The sequence below is a fragment of the Haemaphysalis longicornis genome, unplaced genomic scaffold (assembly GCF_048455015.1).
Source record: "Haemaphysalis longicornis isolate Haplotype H1 unplaced genomic scaffold, Haemaphysalis longicornis Haplotype H1 scaffold_4, whole genome shotgun sequence".
NCBI lineage: Eukaryota > Metazoa > Arthropoda > Arachnida > Ixodida > Ixodidae > Haemaphysalis > Haemaphysalis longicornis.
Genome location: NW_027526361.1, coordinates 133,649,982 through 133,673,258, shown reverse-complemented (window position 1 = coordinate 133,673,258; position 23,277 = coordinate 133,649,982).

The window sequence follows — 23,277 nt, the reverse complement described above, 5'->3', positions numbered from 1 at the left end:
TTTGTCATGCATAAAATGTAACCTGAGGACGAATGCTGGTAGCAAGCAGGGAGGAGTGGCACGTCACATATCCTGTTTCACCCTGAAGAAATGCAATTGGAAAATTTGATTACAACCCAATATGTTGTAAACAGCCTTTGAAAATAGCAGTTACATGTGCATAAAATGACATGACCTGAAGAATTATCTGGCAAGCACTGCGAGATGGTAGTGATGACGTCCAGAAATGTGTTGTTGAGTTGTCTATGATTTGTAATTGTTTCAGTCATCTGGAAAAAAATATACTACCATCAGTTGCACATTGTAGGTGAGGTAACCATTTGTACTCACTTGCACATGTTTTGTTGACCTTTTTGACTACAGAGGGTAGATTGCTGAAGTAAAAGATCATGTCCAGCTCAAATGATCTCTTTGAATTGCGTATTTCCAGGCTTAAATGGCGAGGAGTAATACGAATCGTCAATGCCTCACTTTCAAATGTAGAAATGCTCTGGGTTTCCTTGCTACCAGCCTTAGCTTTTGTAAAAATACTAGCTTCCCGAGGCCCTGGGATATGTGGTCGAACACCCAAAAGGTAACGGTACGCTGTCATGAAACAGAATTTACAGAAATGTTCACTGACATGGGGATGGGCAGTGTTACTTTGTCATGTTTGTGTTGCAATGTCTGGTACATCTATGTTGTTTTCACATTTATCATGAAGAAATTACTGTACACCGTACTCAGTGACTGCGAATAACTGCTAACAGAGCCACAAATTCTTGTTTGGAAGTACGTGTCTGCGTGGCTTTGAGTGCTCAAGTGGGCTTCAAAGATGGGGCCACGGTTTTAAATGTTTACTCCTGTGACTGGGGTTCGTGTGCCTGTTTGTGGTTGTGTGGCTACTTGTAGTGACTTCCAGATTTTGTCCAGCTGGTTATGCAGGAAATAAATAAATGAAAAACATCACATTCTTTATTCTGCTTCAATTTTTCCCGTAGACACAATATTCCTGCTAACTAATGCTCACGGTGTACCGATGTCATACTGTTTGCAACTGGCGGTGGCAGCCCTGAGTGTCGGAGTTTGACTGCTTGTTCTGGAATTGTGTGGGCGAAACCTGGCCATAGCCACAAAATTGCCCATTTTTGCGAAATTTTGGAGCACTTTAGCGATGGTGGGGTGTCACGTCGCCGCCAAATGAAAATTGGTGAATTGGATGGGCAGGACCATTACTGGTCAACCCACGTGGGCTTGGAAACCAGTAAGTGCAAGGTGAGGCCAACATCAAATTTACAGCCATGAATTCCGGTCAGCTAGTTTTAATGTAAAGCCAGCCATGCTCCCACAACATTGATGTAAGTGACAAAGAACGGAGGCTGTTGCAACCAATTGGAATGTTGATGAGGAGTTAGCGGCTACACGCAGCCTACGCGAATTCTGTTGCCTGGTTTGGAAGTCATTTGACATTTTGCTGACAGGCCCAGTTGCGGGGCTCTGGAGACGGTGCTTTTTTCGGCAAGTGAGCCAAGGAGTGCGCGAGTGACCAGACATTAAAAAATGAAAAGGTGATGGCTTAACCACCAATCTGAGAACGGCACAATATGTTGGCATTTGGCAAACTTAGCTAATGCAATGCACTTTAGGATGTCAGTGAGCACATTACTAGCAAAATGTTTACTCACCATTTGTTTTTAAACTTTACGACCAGCGCTAACTGTGCAGGTGTTTACACAGCGTTACGTTTTTCAGCCGTCCAAGTGCTGACACGCCTTTATGCTGTAAAAAGGCAACTTAGCCAGTGCAGTACGACCGCTATCCTCAGGTATGAAGCCTGCACCGCGTAGGATAGCGAGACACGCCCGAAAGCCTGCACGATGTTCATCAAAGATATTGGAATAGGAGAGGGTTGGGATTGAGCGCAGGATTCATGGGTTCCGCTGCGCGAGCTTCCCCTATACGCTTTCCGAGCAGCGGGTCACCGAAACTTCTTGACGGCTGCCTATCTCAGCGCGATCCAAATGGGATTTCACTATGCGGCATAGTGTGCGCGTGCTGCAGTAACAGTATATCGAGCCTGCGCTATGTAAGCATGCTACACGTGCCCGTGGTGCTGCCCAGTTTTCGGCTAAAGAAGAGTTTAAAGATCAGTGCCTGCCCTCAAAACTGCAGCGCTGACAAAATTGACGGCGTTTCTGGACGGTTCAGAGTTCGACGGTACCGTGCACGCTATAATATATTAAGTCGGTCCGAGTTCTCCAGTGAAAGCGTTGGCCTTTGCTTAGAATCAAACGAAACGTAGAGAAGGAGACGTCAATATGCCTGCATGATTGGTGATTGCGGTTCAGCGAGCTCAACCACAGAGCTGAAGCGAAGAAACGAACTGTAGCAAATGCGTAAGCGTCACGCCGAAACCGAAACGGAAATTAGTTTACTGGAAACTACTTTGGCGCAGTAACACAAAGCAGTTCACCCCCCCTCCCCCCCCCTCCCCCCGCGTAGCTTTGTCTCCGTTGCCAGAGTCCTTTTAAAACACTGTAACCGGGGTGGGTGGTGCAAGGGGGTCGTTGTGAGAACGAGAAATAGGAAAATGTGAAGGTAATTTGAAGTCGGGTTCAAGTATAACGCGGGGTATAACATTATCATAGTGTGTCGTTTTTGAAGTCCCCTCTACCAATCGAATACCCTGCAGCTCAACAAGGGGGCGACTCGACGGCACTTGACAAAATTATTACACGGCACTTTGCCTTGTGTACGTTCTTCCCATCGATAGTCTGAGAACAAATTAAGCTAGGAGTGGCCTACGCCAATTCCTACTTCCGAACTGTGTGCTTCGTGCCATTACTCTTATGTTCATTTCATGCCGACTCCTGTTCTACATTTCAAATAGCGTTTGTCATTGTTGTCGCACACAAGAACTTTCCCGTGAGCGTCTTCCGGTGGCCCTAGAGCTCTAGGGAAACCCCAACATTTGATGCTTTGGCGGCGTTTGTTCAATCACAGCGCGCGTTGCATGTGGTGTGGGAGTTGAGTGTCTGTCAGTACAGATTTTGCGGAGACTGTAGATTCGCCTTGTGCTACAGCTGATCGGACACTGTCGTGGGTCTGCCGGGCCCGCTTCCAGACGGCAGTGGTGGTGTAAAACTGAACGTAGTATGTCGCGTTCAACGGGTTTGGTGTCGCTCGCCATTCTAACCAATGCGCCATCGGTTCAGTATTTGTTGTCTCCGGAGGAGGGTTCATGCGTAAGCGTTGTTGCAGAACAAAACATCCTCGAGGATGCCAGACCACGCACCGGAATTTATATGTAAAGTGCATTGCGGGTATTGCTTACGGATTCCCCTTAGTTTGTTGTAGGTCAGAGCATAGGCATAGAGTTTTCATTTTCCGTTCGGAGCAATCCGTTCGGTCAAAACACGCCCCCCCCCCCGCACACACACACACGCACACACACGCACACACACGCACACACACGCACACACGCACGCACGCACGCACGCACGCACACAGAATAATCTGCGCGCATACATTTTTATGACGCTAACCAGCTTTCCGCCCGGGCTTTTGTCCGCACCCTTTACAGCAAAGTGCTAGCACGCCCCTCTCCTTCCATTGATTGACTGATGACGAGGTTTAACGCGCCGAAGCTACACAGGCGATGAGGCGGCGCGCTGTAGTGGAGGGCTCCGGATTAATTTTGACCACCTGGGGATCTTTAACGTGCGCTGAAATATCGAGCACACGGGCGGTATCGCTTTCCCCTCCTCCAGGAATCGAACCCGCGTCCTCGTGCTCGGCAGCAGAACACCTTAGCCACTGAGAAACAACAGAGGGTCCCCCTCCTTAAAAAAAAGAACTCCCCATGAAACCACTGCTTATCTTCATTCGTTTGTAATCTGGGAAAATGAGGCCCCATGAGTGACAACGTACGCTTACACAAGAATACTCTTTCCAATTTTTCTACTCCATGAAAATATTCGCAGGATTGCCATCACCTTTCCCTCGCTATTACTACTACAACTCATTTTTAAGTGCGAATGCACTTTATAAGCGACCCCGAACCTTCCGCCGTCCGCATAGCAACAGCTGCGGGTGCGCGCGCTTTTCGTCTTCCTTAGCAACGGGGGGAGATGGGCGCGCGCTGCCTGGCCGCTGACATGGCACATACCCACGTGGGAGATTGGCCAGGAATAAGTGCGAATGCACTTCTTAAGCGAGCCTGAATCGTCGCGCTCGCATAGCGCCTCCTCTCCCCCCTCGCCTACTCTCCTAAAGCCCCTTTACTACTCTCCAGCTCGCAACACCCTCTCTCGGCGCGCCAGCCAGGCCACTACACTATATAAAAAAAAAACAGCATCCGGCGCCAGGTTTCGATCTGCGGACTTTGCGGCCGCAGCGCGACGCTCTACCGACTAAGCCACGGACGCGACTTTTTTTTTTTTGGTAACAATAACTTTATTTACAAATATATACAGAACAGTATGCAGTGATTACAGTGGTTTCCGAGCGCATCAGAACATGGCTTCAGTTTAACATAAAAATGAGGCGATCGGCTATCATGCGAGGAGAGGGTCAGAATGCTTTGCCAAGTAACTGTAAGCCAATCGGGGAGTATTGCCCGCGAAGTCACAGAGCGTTTGTGAAACTTAAGCAAGAGAGATTGCCAACAGGGCTACTGTGTCATTGCACAAAGTTTGAAGTGAACGGGATAGAGGGAAGGGAGAAAATAGAGCTCTTGGGTAAAGCCATTTCTTGGTATAACTGGACACCAGCGTTACCCGGGGCTAGCCCTCAAATTGCGTCCCATCTCCTCTGCTGTTGTGACTTGAAATCCATGAGTGCTCGCGTTCCCCGTTCCAGTGCGTCGCGTAGCTCGGAGTCTGCCTCATCCCCGTCGAGGGCGGCAATTGCCCATTGTGCCTTTTGGACGAAGTGTCGCCACGCCGGTCGGGGGCGCTCAGTACATTCGACGGCGTCGACTCTCGCCCTCCATAGCGAGTGGAGCCCTATTACGTGGACACAGTCGCGAAGGAGCGGGCGTTCCGAGGCCGCGTCTAGGAACTTCAGATTTGTCCAAGTGATTCTCCAGCGCGTGTTGAAGGAGCACTGCAGCTCATCCCAGAAGTAGAACGCCGTGTTACAGTCCATGAATACGTGCTCGGCCGTTTCCCTCCCTCCGCACAGCAGACAGTTGGCCCCTCCTGGCAAAAAAAAAAACCGCGTTCCTCCTGTCTTGCCTTTGTAGGCAGTATACACGTGTGAAAGCGGAAGAAAAAGTCCTTCGAGCCGGTCGGGATAGGGAGCTTCCGTACTCGCCGCAGGACGTCACTTTTCGGCCGACCAAGGGGTGGCAGGCGGTACATGGGCGGTGGGAGGGTCTGCTCTACAAGGTCCCAATACAGCTTCCTTGGTTTCACTGAGCAGAGGTATTCCCACGAGAAGCGCTCCTGTAAGAGGGCCACCGCCCCCACCACTTCTCTGTAAAAAGCTGTTGCACGGGCACCACCTAGGAGCTCCACTGTTGTTGCGAGCCAAGGGGCGAGGTGCAACGCGCCTACATTTTGCACTGCCGCCTGGAGGAAGCCATCTCGGTGATCTCGGAAGTACAAAAATCGTTGCACGGTTAGTTTAAGCTCTAAATTAACGAGCCCAAGCCCCCCGGCTTCAGCGCTCCAGAAAACGTTGGTGCGGCGCATGGGCTCATACGTGGATCGCCAGACTAAAACAGCGAACAACCGATGTAACTTGGCCACTGAGCCTGCGTCAATGGTCGAGACTCGGGCCGCGTACAAGATGGCTGGGTATACCACGGCGTTGCAGACATGTGCCCTAGAGAAAAGGGCAATATGTCGCGCTCTCCAAGGTTCCAAGTTCCTTCCAGCAGCTGCCAGTTTCGTCTGCCACCTGGGGGCGGTGGCTGTGCGGTTTTCTAGGTTTACCCCGAGGTAGCGGGTGATGGCCTCCCTCCATCGAACTCCGTAGAGTTGTTGTGGTTTGGTGGGCCATTCCCCTAGCCATGCGCCCTCTGACTTCAAAAGATTGAGTTGGGCCCCCGAGAATCGACAAAATGCCTCAGCCAGTGCGACGACCTCCCCTGCCTGCTCTCTCGAGGAGCACACAAACGCAACATCGTCCGCATAGGCCAACACCTTCAGCTCTTCGTCGCCGAGAACCAAGCCTTTGGTTGACTTGGACGCTATTGCCATCCTGCAAAGTGGTTCAATATACAATGCGAAAAGGATCGGGGACATAGGGCAGCCCTGCCTGACTGACCTTCCGATGTCCATGGGCGCCCCCACCTCCCCGTTTATGATGATGCTGGTGGTGATGGCGGTGTAGCAAATTTTTATCCACTCGACCATTGTATCCCCTACCCCACATTGACCGAGGAGCGTGAACAGGAAGGCGTGGTCAACCTGGTCGAAGGCCTTTTTAAGGTCGAGTTGTAGGACAGCTAAGGGGTGAATGCCTGATTCCGCCACCTCACAGATGGTCCGCATGCGGTGCAGGTTGGTGTTGATGGAGCGTCCCTTAAACCCGCATGTCTGGTGAGGACCCACAACACTACTGAGGGCTGTCTCGAGGCGTTGGGCCAGGATGCGGGCTAGGATTTTATAGTCGGTGGAAAGAAGACTGATAGGCCTGAAGTCTTCCACGTTGGGTGGTGTGTTATGGGAGGTTTTTTTGGGAATGAGTACTAGGTTACTGCTCCGCATTGAGGGTGGTAGCAGTTTGGTTCTTTTGATGTTTTCAAAGACCGCCGCCAATACCGGGCTGATCTCTTCACGAAACACCTGATAGAATTCCGAGATTATGCCGTCAGGCCCCGGTGACTTATTCTTTGAGAGTTTCTTGATCGCGCGCTTGACCTCTTCTACCGATATGGGTTCGTTTATTGTGGCCTTTACGTCCTCTGCAACCGTTGGCAGCGCGCCTGTGACTTCCGGTGGAGGAGCCTCAAGATGAGCGTGCGGGGAAAACAGCCTTGCGTAGTATTCACTGAAGGCCGTCTCCACCTCCTCGCTCCCACTAGCAAGACCACCGGCGTGGTTCACCTCGGGAATCCTTTTAGTGGCGGTCTTTGCTCGTTCGAAGGCGCCGAAAAGCTTCGATGGCTGTGCCTCGGACTCCACTCGTTGCTCCCTGCTCCGCACAAGAGCCCCCCAATACCGTTTTTCGAGCTCAGCGCGGATGTCGTCTTTCACGTTACGGATGTCTTCAGAGAATTCCCCCGGCCTCTCCTCGTCCGCTTCTACGAGGGAGCGCAGGCACTCCACCAGTCGATTTACTTTCGCCATTCTGTCTCTCGCCTCTTGTCGCCCGATTGTGATTGCTGCATCTTTGACATGCTGTTTGAAGCGCTCCCACGCAGCTCCATCAATGGGCGCAGTGCTCATTGCTTCAATTTCACCTCTTACGCGATCGACGAAGGACGCGTGTTCGAGGACCGTGGAGTTCATCAGCCAACGGCTGCCGGCTTTTTTTCTGATTTCACGCTCAGCTCGGATGGTACATGTCACCAAGCTGTGGTCCGAGAACGCGACAGGAGTGACGGCGTAATCGATCACTAATGGCAACGCGTCCCCCGTCAAGTAAATCCGGTCGAGGCGGGCCTGTGACGTGCCTCGCCATCTAGTGAAGCGGGTGGTTGACCAGCCACGCTGAAGGGCCACGTCGGCCAGGTCGCCCCCTCGAAGGACCGCTTTCAAAATCCGCGCCGACGCATCCACTACACCCTTAGCACCTGCTCTGTCGCTGGCGTTTACAACGCGGTTAAAGTCGCCCGCTAGGACAACACGGCCCGGGACCACTAGGATGTCCCGAATAGAAGAGAAGAAGTCGGTCCGCGCCTGCGTATCATTAGGCGCATAGACGCACACAAAGCGTGTAAGCTCCCCTCCCACCAGGACGTCGACGGAACAAAAGCGTCCGTCCTTCGCCAGCTCGCAGTCGATTACTGTTAAGAATTCGTGTTTCCGGATTAGAATTGCGGTACCACCCGCTCGGGTGGGTGTGAGGGTGTAAAAACACCAAAACTGGTGGCCGAAAAATCGTACAAAATTTTGAGCGTCCTCTCGAGAGGCAATTTTGGTTTTCTGTAAAAAGGCCACATCTATTTTTTTTTTCATTCAGGAGGTCAACTAGCCAATGTTTCCTTTTCTGTGAGGTTAGACTTACCACATTTAAAGTGGCAAGCGTGACTGCGTTCTGGTGTGATGTCATGGTGTGAAAAGCGCTTACCGGTCAGGACGTCAAGTCGAGCTTCCCCCAGCGGTCGTTGACCCGGTATCTCCATGGCTCGGTTTGTTGGTGACTGCACCGCCGTGTTTCCCGCGTGCCTTCCGCCGCGTCTCAACTCCCGTGATGTTATCGGGTTTGCGCGATGCTGCGGCGGCCTTCGTCGGGAGCTCGTCGTCCGCGTCGTCACAGCTGGTCCCTCCTGGCTGGTCGTTCAGGAGGGCCGCCTCCTCTCCCTCAACGTCGGCGGGTTTCGCCTCCTCACTCCGCTGCTCGTCGTCCGCCGCGGGCTTGGCGTTGGTCAGGGAAGCTTCGCCACCCCGCTCCGAGACCGTTTCCTTGAGTTCACGGGGCGCGCCGCTCTCGTGGGCCCCGTCGCTGACCATTTCTCTACTCACGCCCGGCATCGCTGGCGTCTCCTCCTTTTCCTTGCAAGGCGTTTGGGAAGGGGCCACTTGCTTCCTGGTGTTAGGGCGGCCTCGTTGTGGTTCCTTCTGCCTGCCGGTCGCCTCGGGGGGAAGGGGGCGGACGTCGTCGACGCTGCTGGCATTCTCCTCTGTCCCTTTTGTTCCCACCGTCCTGGCGGCGGTAATCCCGGCTGCGAGGGGTGGGGAGCGGTGTGTCTCGTTTCCGTTCCCTCTCTCGGCGTGCGCGTTGGGCTCGGAGCTGACTGAAGGTCGGAGGCCGGACGTCTCGTTGTCTTCGCTCTTCTCTTCTCTCTTCCCCTCTGCCTCGTGTAGCTGGCCTGCTTCTTGCGCCGGAACGTCGGTGTTGACTGGAGCCGAAGGCACGTGCGGGGATGCCTGGAGAGGGGTTGGTGGGTGAGCGGCTGCCTCAGGTCGCTCGGTGCTCATCATCGCCGCCATGTCATCGGCGTCCATGTACTCCTCGAGATTCCTCGCGGGCGTTCTCTCCTTCGCTCTGGACGCATACGACTGCGTGCAGTTAGTTTCGTGATGCCCGTAAGCGCGGCACGCGCGGCACCATGGAGTTGAGCAGTTTTTCCGATAGTGTCCGGTGTGGTAGCATCGGAGGCAGAGCGACGGCCGTCCGGGCACCTCGATTAGAATGGGGCAACCGTTGAGAGTCGCCTGATGAGGGATCGCCTCCAGGGATGTCGGGGTTGAGGGAATCACGTGGAAGATCCTCGTGGTGCCGGTCATGTGCGTGAGGCCGGATTTCTGCCACCCCTCACGAACCACTCTTTGCACTCGGCCAAAACGTTCGAACTGCCGGATGAGCAGCTCGTCTGGGACTTTTGGCGGTACCCAGTGCACCCGTACCGCGATTTCTCGGCGGTTGGGGTTGATCACAAGGCGGTTGGGGTGATCTCCGTGCGTGCTGCCAGCTCCTCCATGTCCGCTTCCGATGTGAATGTCACCATCCATAGGTGATTAAACTGAAAGGGACCGAGGCATTCGATCTTCTGTAGGTCCGTGATGTCACGAAGTGTGGACGCGAAATCTTCCACTGACGTTGATATCAGTGTTAGTAACGCGCCTTATATCTTTAACGCATTCAAACTACGTCGTCAGCGGCGTGCGTTGGCGACTCAGCGGCGTTATAGCGGCTTGATAACTGCGTGGTGTACACGTGATACTACAAACCCGCTAGTTCTGCATTCTCTCACGTGACTGCGCCTCCTCTCCCTTCACTCCGGTCGGCGCTTCGCAGCTGCGGTGCGCTGCGGTGCGGTGCGCTCCTCCTCTCGAACATACACGTTAATTCACCAAGATTTCCGCAGAGGGACAAACGAGGCGTGTTAAGCCGAACGTGATCACGAGGGGGTGTTAATGTAACTAACGGGCAAAATGCCACCAAACTTCAACAAACTCCCCCTCATAGCATCACCCCGTGCTTCGCACTTCCTCATACTCCCCTTCGGGGAAATGCGGGGGAATTTTTTTGTACTATAATGAGCAATATGAAAGGGAACACAGGAACGCGTGGCAAACAGCCTCGAAACAGACTCGGAGCGATACGCGGACGGCGCTGTGAAAAACGAAGGGGGAAAAGAGGACGCTCTTCCACTAACTGTTGACACCCCTACCACGGTGGACTTTCTACAAAGCCGCAGCTTACGTCATTTCACCGATAATATGGTATCGTCAGACAGCCGATTAGACGAACCGCGGGAATGGGAACAGTTATTAGAACAGCGTCCTTCTTTCCACTTTGTTTCCGACGGCGGCCGCTGCGTATCACTTATAGCTGGGTCTGAGGGTGTTTTCTACGCGTTCCTGTGTTCCCTTTCATATTGCTCATAATAGTACATTTACATTTTGACACCTACGCTCCACCGAGCTATTTCATAGTGTAATTGTAGGTGGAGATGCCAAGAAGTTTCGCGGCCGCACGTTCGCCAGTCCCGATCCGCATGACTTTTTCAACAAGACGCCATAGAAAACGCCAACGTGCACAGGTTTTGTAGCGTAAGCTACACTGGTCGAGGTTGAGCAGTTTTGCGTGGACCTTGAAGGACCGTTGTGCGCAAGCGCGAGGAGCGTTGAATTGGATCGGATCGGATCGGATTGAATTGGATTTGCTTGGATTGGATTTGGATCGGATTGGATTGGATTAAATTGGATTGTATTGGATTGGAAATCCCATCCAAATAGAGTACGGGTGTGCAGAGGATTGGGTCTGCACATTCGCCGGTCTGCGCATTCCAGAGAAGTGACGTCATAGCTGCGGCAGACGCACTGGCGCCGGCGCGTATCCAGCTGGGCGCTGTTACGAATCGGCCAGCGCCACCGTACTTTCCCGCATCACTCCTCGGCTGTGCGGCGAAGCCACGGCGTGCGCCTTTCAGCCGTCAGGCGCCACCATGTCGATGACTCATCATTCAAGTTTCGACAAGCCGGGCCAGACGCCTCGCTTTCAACGCGCTTCAAACTCCGACGGTTGCCAACGGCGCGCCGAGATTTGTTCAAGGACACAGAGGCCTCGCGATCTCAGCGGAGTCCTCCTCTCTCCCCTCTCTCGGACTCAACGTGCGCCGAGGCTCTCACGAATCTGGAAAGAGCGTTGTGTGTGCCTGTGACGTTCGTGGCGTGTTGCCGCTTGTTGGCGTTTTGACCGTTACGGCGTTTGGGTATAAATAGAATTTAGAACCCGCCCAAGCGCTGTAACCCATTCCTGTTTGAGCAGCGAATCCATGCTGTTACTCTGCTTGAGTCCTGTATTGTAACCTCGCCCGTCGGGGCATTGTTCTTTCGGTTCGGCTCCCCTCTCGCTATGAAGTAAACAGTTACGGTAGCCTACGGCTTCTGGACTTCTTCACGGCTGCAACAGCGGCTGGCCGCTCGCATCATACACGCTACCTCTCGTATGTCGGAGCCCACGGAGCTCTGACCGGGTGCCCCCGCCCAGTCGCAACAACTGGTGGCAGCGGTGAGATGACACGGTTGCAACAACTGGTTGGCAGCGGTCGGATGGCAACTTCGTAACACCTGAAGCCAGCGGTGGGAGACCCAACACCACGGACGTCAAGGCGGCTTCGGACTTCGCAGAATTCACGGCGGTCAAGGGTGAGTGCGGGACTTTTCTTCACTGAGTTTCACCAGGCTTCTGAGGATAGATGGTAGGGCGTGTGTTTTTGTCGAGTGGGTTATTCGCGCAAAACATTTTTGGAGCAGTGGGAAAGCAGTACTCTAGACCGGCCATGAATTTGAAGGCGTTGAAAAAACCGCAGTTGTTGGAGCTTGCAAAAGAGTGGCGCTTGGATCTTACGGACGCGCTGAGAAAGCCAGAGCTGATACAGGCTATACTCGCTGTTGGGGCTGACGATGACGAGCTGTCGGAGTGCATTGAGCTTATCAATGACTGGGAGACCGCTAAGCGTCAGGCTGCAGAGGCAGAGGCTGAGCGCCAGCGTAAGGAGCTCGAGAGGCAGGAACAGGAACGAGTACAGGAGCTCGAGAGGCAGAAACAAGAACAGGAACGCAAGGAAAGGATGCGCGATCTGGAACTCAAACACGAGGAAAAGATGCGATGGTACGCCCTCGATATCGAGCGAATTCGAAGGGAAAGAAAGAAGCTCGAAAAGGAGAGACTCCAACGTTTGCGAGGAAAGCACCGTGCCAGCGCTGCCAGGAGCAGACGCTCGGGAGTGCGAGTCGGAAGCGACGGTTTCGGCCCAGCAGCGCGGCGAGGTGGCTAAGAGAGATAGCAGAGATAGCGCATTTCCGGAGGCTCACGACAGAGGGCGATGTAAGTCCACTGAGAGCGGAATTGTGTCTGTGTTGGTTTCGGAGATCTCGGCAGGGTGTTTAGATGGTTCAAATTCGCGGGAGGCCTTGGGAGCGGCTACCGGTCTGAACATGAACATTTCGCGAGATAGCGAGGTTTCGCTGGAGAGCGTAAACCATGAGGCTACCGAAAGGCAACACAAGTCCGCTGAAACGGAGGTCGTGTCTTCGGACGGCGGCAGTCCAGAAGAGACCAACGTTGTGGCAAAGCCTGCTGCCGAGGCAGCGAACGGTTTGCACGGTTCAGTTGGGAGAAATGACGATCTCGCCACTGAGCAAGCCGATTCCGTTCTGCCACCAGCTCAAGTAGCTGACCTCGAGCAACGGCCAGCCGAGCTCGTAGAGATTGAGGTGTCTGGGGCGGCTCAGCCGTCTCTTGAGACAGGGCACCTTGAGTGTAGTGTAGAGCTGACAGTGAGAAAGGAGAACGGCAACACACTTCGGCCTTCGCGTGCTGAGGCTGTCGCCAAAAGCGTGAGGGACGACGAGGTAGTGACTGTTGGGAACTGCAAGGTGTCCAATGAGCTCGTCGTGCCCTTGTCACTCCCAGCTGATGCTCCCAATGATAGGCCAACATCGGCTGAGCTAGTTGAGGCTGCGGTGTCGCCTGCGGCTGAGCCGAAGTCGGGAACCGACCAGCCTATAGAAGAGAACGTAAACGCGTTCCGATGTTCGCTTGCCGAACGCGTTCGAAAAAAGGCTAGCAAGAAGGATAGAGGAAAACTTCCGGGCGTACTTGTGGTGCATGTTTCAATGCAACACGTCGAGAGGCAAAGCCGTGAGCTCGCTTCGCGCCAAGGGAACGCCGCCTCCAAAAAGGAGTGCGCGCCTCTCGTTTGAACGTTGGAAAATCTCGTTCGCTCCTCCGCGCGCTCGACCTTTGTCGAACAAGACGACCGGTGACCTTTCACGCGGTCGCAGCAGCGTTCAGAGAACGGGCGCACCTAAAGTACGGTACAAAAAGGGGAAAGCTCAGGGCAATGACGAGAGCTCAAAGCGCAGCTCTCTGCGCGAGAAGTGGCCTGTAGACGCCTGACTTTCTCAATTTCATTGTTTTTCCTGAAGCAGGTTTCGCCCTTTACGATTACGTTTTTTTGTGTGGGACATTTCCAATCACGCGAAATGTCACCTTTCAAGTTTGTTTACTTGTTTAAAGTACTGCTGGGATAAAATATAACTAGAGTAGTTAGTTATTAGCGTATTTTATCGCAACTAAAAGCCTGGTAGATGTTCAGTGTGGATTTGTCTTCGCACTTGCCGGCGATGCGGTTGTGTCTTCCTGTGTTGTTCTGTTGCTTGCCTGACCAAGCCAGAGCTGTTCTTGGGGAGCCACTACTCGTCCAGTGATCGGCCCTGTGAAGCTCCAGCACGGTGTCGTACAGCCCAGACCTGGAGTCGAGCGTCTGCCGAGCAGTTCTCTTCGAAAGCATCCCTCCGGACAACGGTTGAAGACCCTTATCCATCGGGATCTCGGACCCCCGGCGGAGAAGCATTTGCGAATCGGCCAGCGCCGCCGTACTTTCCCGCATTACTCCTCGGCTGTGCGGCGAAGCCACTGCGTGCGCCTTTCAGCCGTCAGGCGCCACCATGTCAGTGACTCATCATTCAAGTTTCGACAAGCCGGGCCAGACGCCTCGCTTTCAACGCGCTTCGAACTCCGCCGGTTGCCAGCGGCGCGCCGAGACTTGTTCAAGGACACAGAGGCCTCGCGATCTCAGCGGAGTCCTCCGCTGTCCCCTCTCTCGGACTCAACGTGCGGCGAGGCTACCGACGACTCACGAACTCTGGAAAGAGCGTTGTGTGTGTCTGTGACGTTCGTGGCGTGTTGCCGCTTGTTGGCGTTTTGACCGTTACGGCTTTTGGGTATAAATATAACCCACCCAAGCACTGTAACCCATTCCTGTTTGAGCAGCGAATCCATGCTGTCACTCTGCTAGAGTCCTGTATTGTAACCTCGGCCGTCGGGGCATTGTTTTTTGGCTTCGGCTCACCGCTCGCTATGAAGTAAACAGTTACGTTAGCCTACGGCTTCTGGACTTCTTCACGGCTGCAACAGCGGCTGGCCGCTCGCATCATACACGCTACCACTCGTATGTCGGAGCCCACGGAGCTGGGATCGGGCGCCCCCACTCGGTCGCAACAGCACCTCTGTTGCGGAGTAGCCATGTCTGACGCTGCACCGGAGCCGCTTGATAGGCGTTTCGCGTGGCTCCTTGATAGCCGCGCTGCGCATGCGCGAGGAGCAGTGACTGGACTGGAGTGGACTGGACTGGACTAGACCGGACCAGACCGGACCGGGCTGTACTGTACTGGACTTAATTGAATTTGATTGGATTAGATTGAAAATGGTTTTAGCAGCAGTAAGCATGGTAATCAGCTAATTCTAGACAACCAGGAAACCTACGAATATCCAGCTGAACCTAAGCTCACGCCACGTATATCCTGGCATAGCCTAGCTCAGCCACTGCTAATTTTTCTTTTTTCTTTTCGTGAGAAGGGGCTCTTTTTGTAATCTCCTAGAGGGGACACTAGTGGCAGAAAGGGAATTTTCCCTGAGTAACCGGAAAGAGAAAGATGCCCACCATGCGCGTACCCGCCTCTTTTTTCTGGGGTGGGGTGGGTGGGCGGGGGCTTTAAGGTTTCAAACACGCACTCGGTAGTTTACCAACCTCCTTGTAGTTTACAAGCGCCTTTGAGGTTTCTCTGATGATATTAGTGTTGATTATATGGGTTGCCTGATGCCAGGGGAAGTTGCGAGGTGGACGAAAATGAGGACTGCACTTGATGAGATCTGTGCCCGTGATGCAGGACGTAATGCGCGCACGGGCGCCTTGTGCATGCTGGCATTACATAACGTTACGATAGCTCCACTTGTGTTAAATCAACGCGTGTACATGATGAGTGTGGCTTCCACAATAACATCATTTATTTGGCTAACATTTTGGTCCAGTCACAATGTCGATTGTATCATAATGAGTTTTCCCTTGGTGTTCTGAAATAGTTACATTATTGTCGCTCAAGTTTCCCATGCATGCTTGATGCACAAAGGCTGTTTGACTGAACTTAGCCGTGTACCACTTTGTAACTTGTCTGGTCCGGGCAACCCCTCTAAGTCTGGGTCGCATTCTTTGTTAAGGTGGAGAAAGTCATCGCTCTGCTCACGCTTAAATTCATGTAGAACTTTAACTTTATCAAGAAAGATACAGTCATGCCAGGTTAATTTGAACTAGAAGGGCATCTTAAATTAGTTCGAATTAAGCGGAGTGTGAATTAGCGCAGGCGGGCGCTATAAGCGGTCGCTGAGCCGTGCCGCAGGGGCTAGACCCCAGAAAAATCACACTTGGACTTGTTATCGGGAATAGCGCGCGATGAGGCGGGTGATTTCGAGAATTCAGAAAATGGCACCTTGCAACGACGTGTGCCGGAACATTGGAGATGCCGGCGGCGCCCGCTGTGCCAGCGAAAACCTGCGATGCACCAGCGCGGTGGCGTTCGATTGTGCTTGTCTGTCGTTTTGAGTCTCTAATAAATATGGTTTGGTTTTGCAGTGCATTCTATTCACTATGGGCCGACTTCCATCTCTGGGGAGCGGTATAATCTGGGGCTGCTAGTTGGAATTAACCGCTGTGAACACTGACGCGACCGAATGAGCGGAGGTTTTCCTGCGTTTAATATTCACAGTGTTGTGTCACGACCAGGGCGTCAGTTCGACTTAACTGTAAGTTTGAATTAACGGAGTTTGAATCAAAGAGCTTGTACCGTAATAACTCAAAGACGGCGGCATCTGATCATGGTCTTGCAGGTAGTCGTGTTCTGTGCAAGTTAACTAATTCTTGCTTGGTTTGGAATTTTCTTGTGAGATTCGTGAAAGGTACTATAATAAGCCCAACTATTTTGATTTCAAACATTAGGAAAGGACGTATTTTTAACGGATGCCGGCGCTGCCATTATTTAGTCCAGCGTACCAATTACCGGTTATAAAGATTCACGATAATGCAGCTCTTTGGAGCGTTTGAGCTTCGGTGCAATTGTTTTAAGTGTATGGCTCATACAAAACTTGTACTTCTCATTAGGGACGCGAGAAATCGAAATTATCTTGGGAAGATCTTTGGTGTACCACAAAACAGGGAACATAAGCAGTTGTACAGACCCAGCACCAGGTTCGGGCGTTGGTCGATCCTCGAATGAAGTCAGCGTTTTGTTCCCCGCTTTGCATCAAGAAAACATGCATAACGGCATGATCCCGCCGTATTTAAATGCTACTTGCTACAGTACTTCAGTAGGAGACTGACCGTAATTGGCACAGCTCAAGAGAAGAAGAGCAGGGAGAAACGCGAACGGAAATGCCGAGAAGTTATCCAGGCTTAGAGCCCGGATACTCGGCACTGTGGAAGGGATGTTCAGGGGATGAAAGAGAGGGCAGGCGAAAAAGAGGGGATAGGAGCGGGGACGCCCACACACATTAGTCCATTTGTTGGCAAGTCTAGCTTTGGTTGACAGCGACCATGATGTCAAAATGAAACGTTTTCAGGCTACTAAGCTAAGCAACACATCCGCGATTGGCAAAAAAAAGCAAAGTTGTTTAGGGTGATAACTACTCAGTCATTTTTGTTACTTAGGCAATGCGGACGATTGTTCGAAAATTCCTATATGTGATAAAGAAAATTTTTTAGAGTATACTCTAAAAAATTGATGCGAATGAAGCGACTATTTGTCTTGCATGTGTTGCCTTTAAACAGCCCTATCATTGCTGGACACACTCCTCCGGGCCCGCGGGACGTCTGCATGATTTAGTCGGCACAGCGGGCTGCAAAGCTTTCCGAACGCCTCTGGCGACCACCTTATAGTGTCGTCTTCTGATGAGGCCCGAGACTCTTTCACACCTCCATTGCTCTTGCAGGCATCCATTTGCTTGGTATCGACTGTAAGATGTGGTACTCTCACACTGCCGCATATCAGCCTTGACTTTTCCCCTACCCTACTTTGGTTTGGCGCATTACACCCTGTGCTGCCGCAAGTAGCTCTTGGCCACTCCTTTCTCGGCTGCTAATTATGTTTTCGTGCTCACGAGTGACACACCATGATGCTTCTTACTGTTAGGATTTTTAAAGACGATAGTCTTTGTTGGGCTACTTCAACCCAGAAATTTTGGTCTGGCCGAGATCGCCGAAGCCGAGCGAACCACACAGTTCGTAAGACTCACCCAGACAAAGACAGGCCGCACAATCCTGGCCCGCATTGGTTACACCCCCCCCGGCCACATCGGCCCTGCACCCACCGGCCCACTGCCACTAGTCTTCAGCCGACGGCTCAGGATCCCCCCGCTGCCCAAACACATGCACCCCGACGCCAACCCTGAACGTCGCCTAGCCCGCGCGAAGGCCCTAACCAAGATGTACGCACAAGACACAAGCGCTTACTACGTCGACGCCGCACCATACCCCGGCAGACCAGATTCTTACGCGGTCGCCGTCATATCAGCTGCCACGGGAGCCCTCAAGACAGCCGCAAGCATACGTACAACACACACGACTCTGGCCGAGGAGTTCGCTATCGCTCTGGCCCTCACCCAACTTCCGTGCACCACGATCATCAGCGACTCTCGCTTAGCGATCCTCCGTTTCGCCACCAACCAGTTAGCCCCCGCCACCCTAGGGATCTGCACCCCCTCCCGGGCACCCGCAAAGCTCGCCCGACTCACGTGGTTCCCGGCCCACACCGACCTAACGAACGGCGGAACTGTTAACAGGAATGCGGAGGCGGACGCTGCGGCACGCACGCTTACCAGTCGCGCAGCCGTACACGACCCCGCACGTTCCGTCCAACAGCTCCCCCCCAAACCCACGCCGCTCCTCACATACGGTGAGATTCTAGCCTGGTACCGCGACACCAGATGAAAGTACCCACCGCCGCACCCCGACCTCCCACGAGCGGAGTCCACGATACTCCGTCAATTCCAAACGGAAGCGATATGGACCCCCGTATTCGCAAAGCACATCTGCCCCACGGTTTACCCGACCGACCACTGTCAACACTGCTACGCAGCCAGGGCTACAACACCACATCTTTTATGGGACTGCATGCCCCCAGAAGACACCCAAGACCCAATGCCACCAAGCATGGCACTCGCCATAAGAAGCGACGACATCGGCCATCAACGCGGCACGGTCCGGCAGGTGATGGACATCCTCGCGCGGCAACGGCCGAAAGCGCCGTCTCCACCGAGACGCGCAGTGAGTAGGCGGCCGTAGCGGGGAGGTCCACCACGCACCTCGCCGCCCCATCCCTTCTTTCCCCGCCCCACTACTGCTGGACATGATAATAAATGTTTTATCTCTCTCTCTTGGTCTGTCTGTATGTCTGTATGTCTGTCTGTCTGTCCGTCTGTCTGTCTGTGACTCGATTCAGCCACCCGGCCAAAGCAAAGCAATGCCTGCGCAATATTCTTATATAGTCACAGCTAAATCTACCCGTCTTGGTCCGGTGTAATGTTCATACTTGTCAACATTGTTGAAGAAGAACAAGACATTACGCAAATATGAGACAACAAATCAATACAGAAGTGATATTTGCAGTGTTCCTTTATAAAAAAACATCCCCCTCGCGATGGACACGATCAAATGCAAAGCATTTCCGCGGGGGGCGCGCCTGCAAGTCGTATGGATTACGTATTGGTTGTTGTTGTAATTGTTGTCTTCCAGCGTAGACATTGTCGATGAAGTCGCTGGTGAAACGTGAAACGTGCCGTGAACCCCCTGCCGCGGCTATGACGCAACGTGGAGCGGCTATGACGCAACGTGGCGCGGCTATGACGCAACACAATCCAACACAATCCACTTTAATCCAATCCAATCCAAATTCAAACCAATCCAATCCAATCCAAGCCAAGCCAAGCCAAGCCAATCCTAACCAATCCAATTGAATCCAATCCAATGCCCCTCGCGAGAGAGTGTTATAGCGCCAAAATCGCGCCACCACACGAACGCGTGATGTTGACGTCACGATCACGCCACAGATGTTAGCGACCGGAGCACGCGGGGACGACATATGTGGTTTAAGCGCGAACCGACCGCGGCGAGAGAGCGCGATGCGAGCGCCCCCACCTGTTCTTGCGCGCGAACCGACTGTTGATCAGCGCGAACCCAACGCGGCGAGAGAGGGTGTTGCGCACGTCCCCACCTGTTGTGCGCCCGAACCGAACGCGGCGAGAGAGGGCGTTGCGAGCGGAGAGAAGGCGAGGAGGACGCGGGGGAGAGGGCGCACCTGTGGCCGACGGTTGAATGAGTCAAGGATATAAGGCGTGTTCGTAACCTTCCATTCTGTGTCGGCTTTGTGGTGCAGTGGGTAGAGTACCATGTACCTTGCGTTCCGCCCGCAGAGTCGTTGGTTCGAAACCTGGCGCCGGTAAGTGTTATTTTTTTATATAGTGTAGGGGGTGCGGTGCGGACTACGGACGCCAACGCGGGTGACATCGTGAGTTACTGAAATGCTCTGCATTTAATAATGTAACAGTTGTGGGTCTAGGCAGTGCACCGCAGCCCGGGAGGGGTGAGGGTTCGTAGCTGTCTAGTATACTCTTGAGAGGGCCTGTGGTGGGTAACGTATTTTATCTCCGACATTTATTTGTGATGCTAGACTATAACTGGGCATTGAAAGAACGATACTCTTTTTGCGTCCACAAAACTTCCAAGAATGCAAATAAGAGTTGAAGGAAAGAATATGCCAGAAAGTCACGTTCGTTTCCTCGCACAAGTACGAATGTTCTTCACTTGCGCACGCCCCTGTGATAACCTCAAAATTAAAGTATCACAATGCGTGCATGCGTTGGCATGAAACGTGCTAAAGAAGTCACTATAACGGGAAACACCATGCGACAGCCGCTACCGTAAAAGGGAGGGGGGGGTAGCGTGCCTGTAAAAACTGTGGGGGCCAAGCCCCTCCAATCGGGGCGAGGGCGATCCTCGCGCGACTCTCTTATCTCCCTACGAGGCGACGGGGGGATGCGCGCAGGAGACTCCCCGGAGAGAGCGCCCTTGGGACGCGCAGCGATCGCACGGTACGTAACCTTTCGGTCACTTTTGGCCGTTTCTTGCATTGGCCGTTGTTTCCCACTTCTGTGGGTCACGGCACCCACCGTGTCGATTTGCGCATCGCTCGATTAGCGTCAGTGCGTTTATCTAGGATGTCCGGCGAGTCTCCGTGGGCATATTCCACTCCTTTGTGGGTTGCCCCCGCGTCCGCGATGTGACGGCTTGCGCCGTCTAAGGTCAGCGGACAAGCGCCGATGCCACCTGGTCGAAATGCCACCCGGCTTGAAATGTGTAGCGGCCACAGACAGCCCCCTTCCCCTATGCCAGCGAGCGTTGCGGCCGGCCAGCGCCGGCGGGCGCTAACTGGTGCCCGACTACGGGCTGGGCACACGCTGGCGGGTGTATGCCCCAGGGACTAGGTGCGGAGTGCAGTATAGCGTTTGTATCGTGGTTACCCGCGTAATAAACCCCCTGTACTATGAAAGGTATCGCTTCCCTGTGAAGTGACTGAAAGCGTACACGCGCGGCAAGAGTCGTGGATCGCTCTCGAACCCGTTGTGGGCAGTGTCTCTCGGCAGGGCAAGTTCGGTGCTGTACGAGAGCAGTGAGAATAACGACGGCGTGTTATTCTATTGTTCTATTCTGTTCCTTAATGCTAGTGTCAAGGATTAAGGATAGGATATCCCCACATTTCTGGCGCCCAACGTGGGGCAGCGTTTGATTGTTCATTTGCTGCCATACCGTAGCGAGCTTTGCTTGTGCAATCGCCTGGCCGCGCCAGGCGCGCTAGTTGCGTGCAGTGTACGTTCCGGAAGGAGCCCGCATTCGGGCTGCCGGCCGGACCGGCTCCTCGTTTTGTGGATGCCGGCGGAGCTCGAGAGCGCGAGGTTTTCTTTGCTTCGAGCATGAGAACATAGGGCTTTTGTCCTGTGTTCGATTTTAAGTTTGATTTTGACGCAACCCACGCTCGGGTGCTAAATGAGATGCTTGAATTCGAGTAACCTCATTCCACAACGCAGAGTATTCAAGCTAGTGCTTGATCTCGTATCTATACGGATTAATGCGACCGGTTCCCTCTGTGGGGATGCCATGTATCGTAGGTATTCACCCCGAAGAGCTAGCCACGGCTTTGGGCGGAACGATTCCTTTTTCCGAGCAGTTTCTCGGCTGCCTTTGGTAGGCGGAGCGCCGTGACGTTGACTTGCTTTGCAACGGGCGCTGGGGACAGGGACCAGCTTGTATTGCTGGTGGTCCCGGGGATGAGGGTCTCGCTTGGCCGAGTGGGGGCTCGTGGTGTAATACACGCCACTGTTAATGAGTATGAACAGTTAAAGGCGGAAGTCCCGAAAAGTCAGATATGCGCATGTTTGCGTTGTTGTCTTGGCTCGCCTTGGCCATACAGTCTGGTAGGCTCGAAGATCTTTTAAATGATCAGTCGCAGTGTCACGGGCAGGTGCGAAGTGGAACGCTTTAGTTTTTTTTCCAATTGGGTCTCCCACTGTCGGGAGACACCTGGCCTATTATGACCTTAGTCATGTGGCCCCAGCATAGCGTCGAAATTGTGCACCTGGATTATTCCTAGGGCACGTCGCAATACCGCACCCGGCTGCGCTATTCCGTTTCGGCTACTTTCCTACGGGGGCGTGGCCTTCGGGGCCTCGGACATCTGTGACGTCGACGGCGCGATGCCTTCACATCCGCTGCACGCTTTGCAGGGGCAGTGGCAGCAAGAGAGCTGCCCCAAATAAATTTTACGATTTACCTGTCAAACATCCAAACTGTGAACGGGAACATATGCGCTTTGGGATTATTATGTTAGGCGCCGAAAAATTTTCGAATCCACGCCCGCATCCATGCGAAATCACGCTCTACCCTAGCCTATTTCTGGGAATGGGGCGCACAAAAATGGACTGGCGCCAAGTGTTGGGGACGGTGACCAGGTGCGTCTGCTCAGGGCATAACCTATAATATTTCGAAGGACCGCGCGGCCTGCTTTGGTTTGGGCAAGTCGAAGGCGTTGACTGGAAAGGTGTCCTTCGATGAGCTCCTCTATGGTATTGTGGAGCCCCATGCTAAGCAGTTTGGCCGTAGACGTGCTCATCGGGAGACCCAAAGCTTGTTTTGTTGCTTTACGAATGAGGCGATCGAGTTTGTCGGTGTCGGTTCGTGTTGGGGCAATATATGGCGCGACGTAAGTGAGGCGGGAGATGACAAACGCCTGAACGAGCCGAAGAGCATCTTTTTCTTTCATTCCTTGGTGCCGGTTGGTGATGCGACGAATCATATATATTACATGATCAGTGGCTTTACTTGTTGTGAAGTGTTTGGTCGTTTCTAGTGTTGGCTTGGATAGTAAGACCCAGGATCTTCAGGGCTTTAGCCGGTTGTATAGTGTGTCCGTCGAGGGTAATCGAGATTTTGTCAGGGTCAGAGTTGAGGCTGTGCTTACGAACTATAGTTAATTCGGACTTTTGAGGATAACAGCGGAGGCCATTGGCTTGGGCATACGCGTTCACTGTGTCCGCAGCCCGTTGGAGAGTTTCTTGAATTCCCCCAAGGGAATCGGGGCCCGTCCACAGGGTGATATCATCCGCATAAAGGGCATGTCGAAGGCTGGGTATTTGCTCTAGGACAGCGGGCAGGCCAATGAATGCGATGGACGGGTGGCCCCCGCTACATGCCGACTTTTGAATGAACATCCGCCTGCCCATCGGGTGGACATTGTGTGGACTCCCGCCCACTCTGCACTGACGGGCAACAATTTTGCTCTTTCCTACACA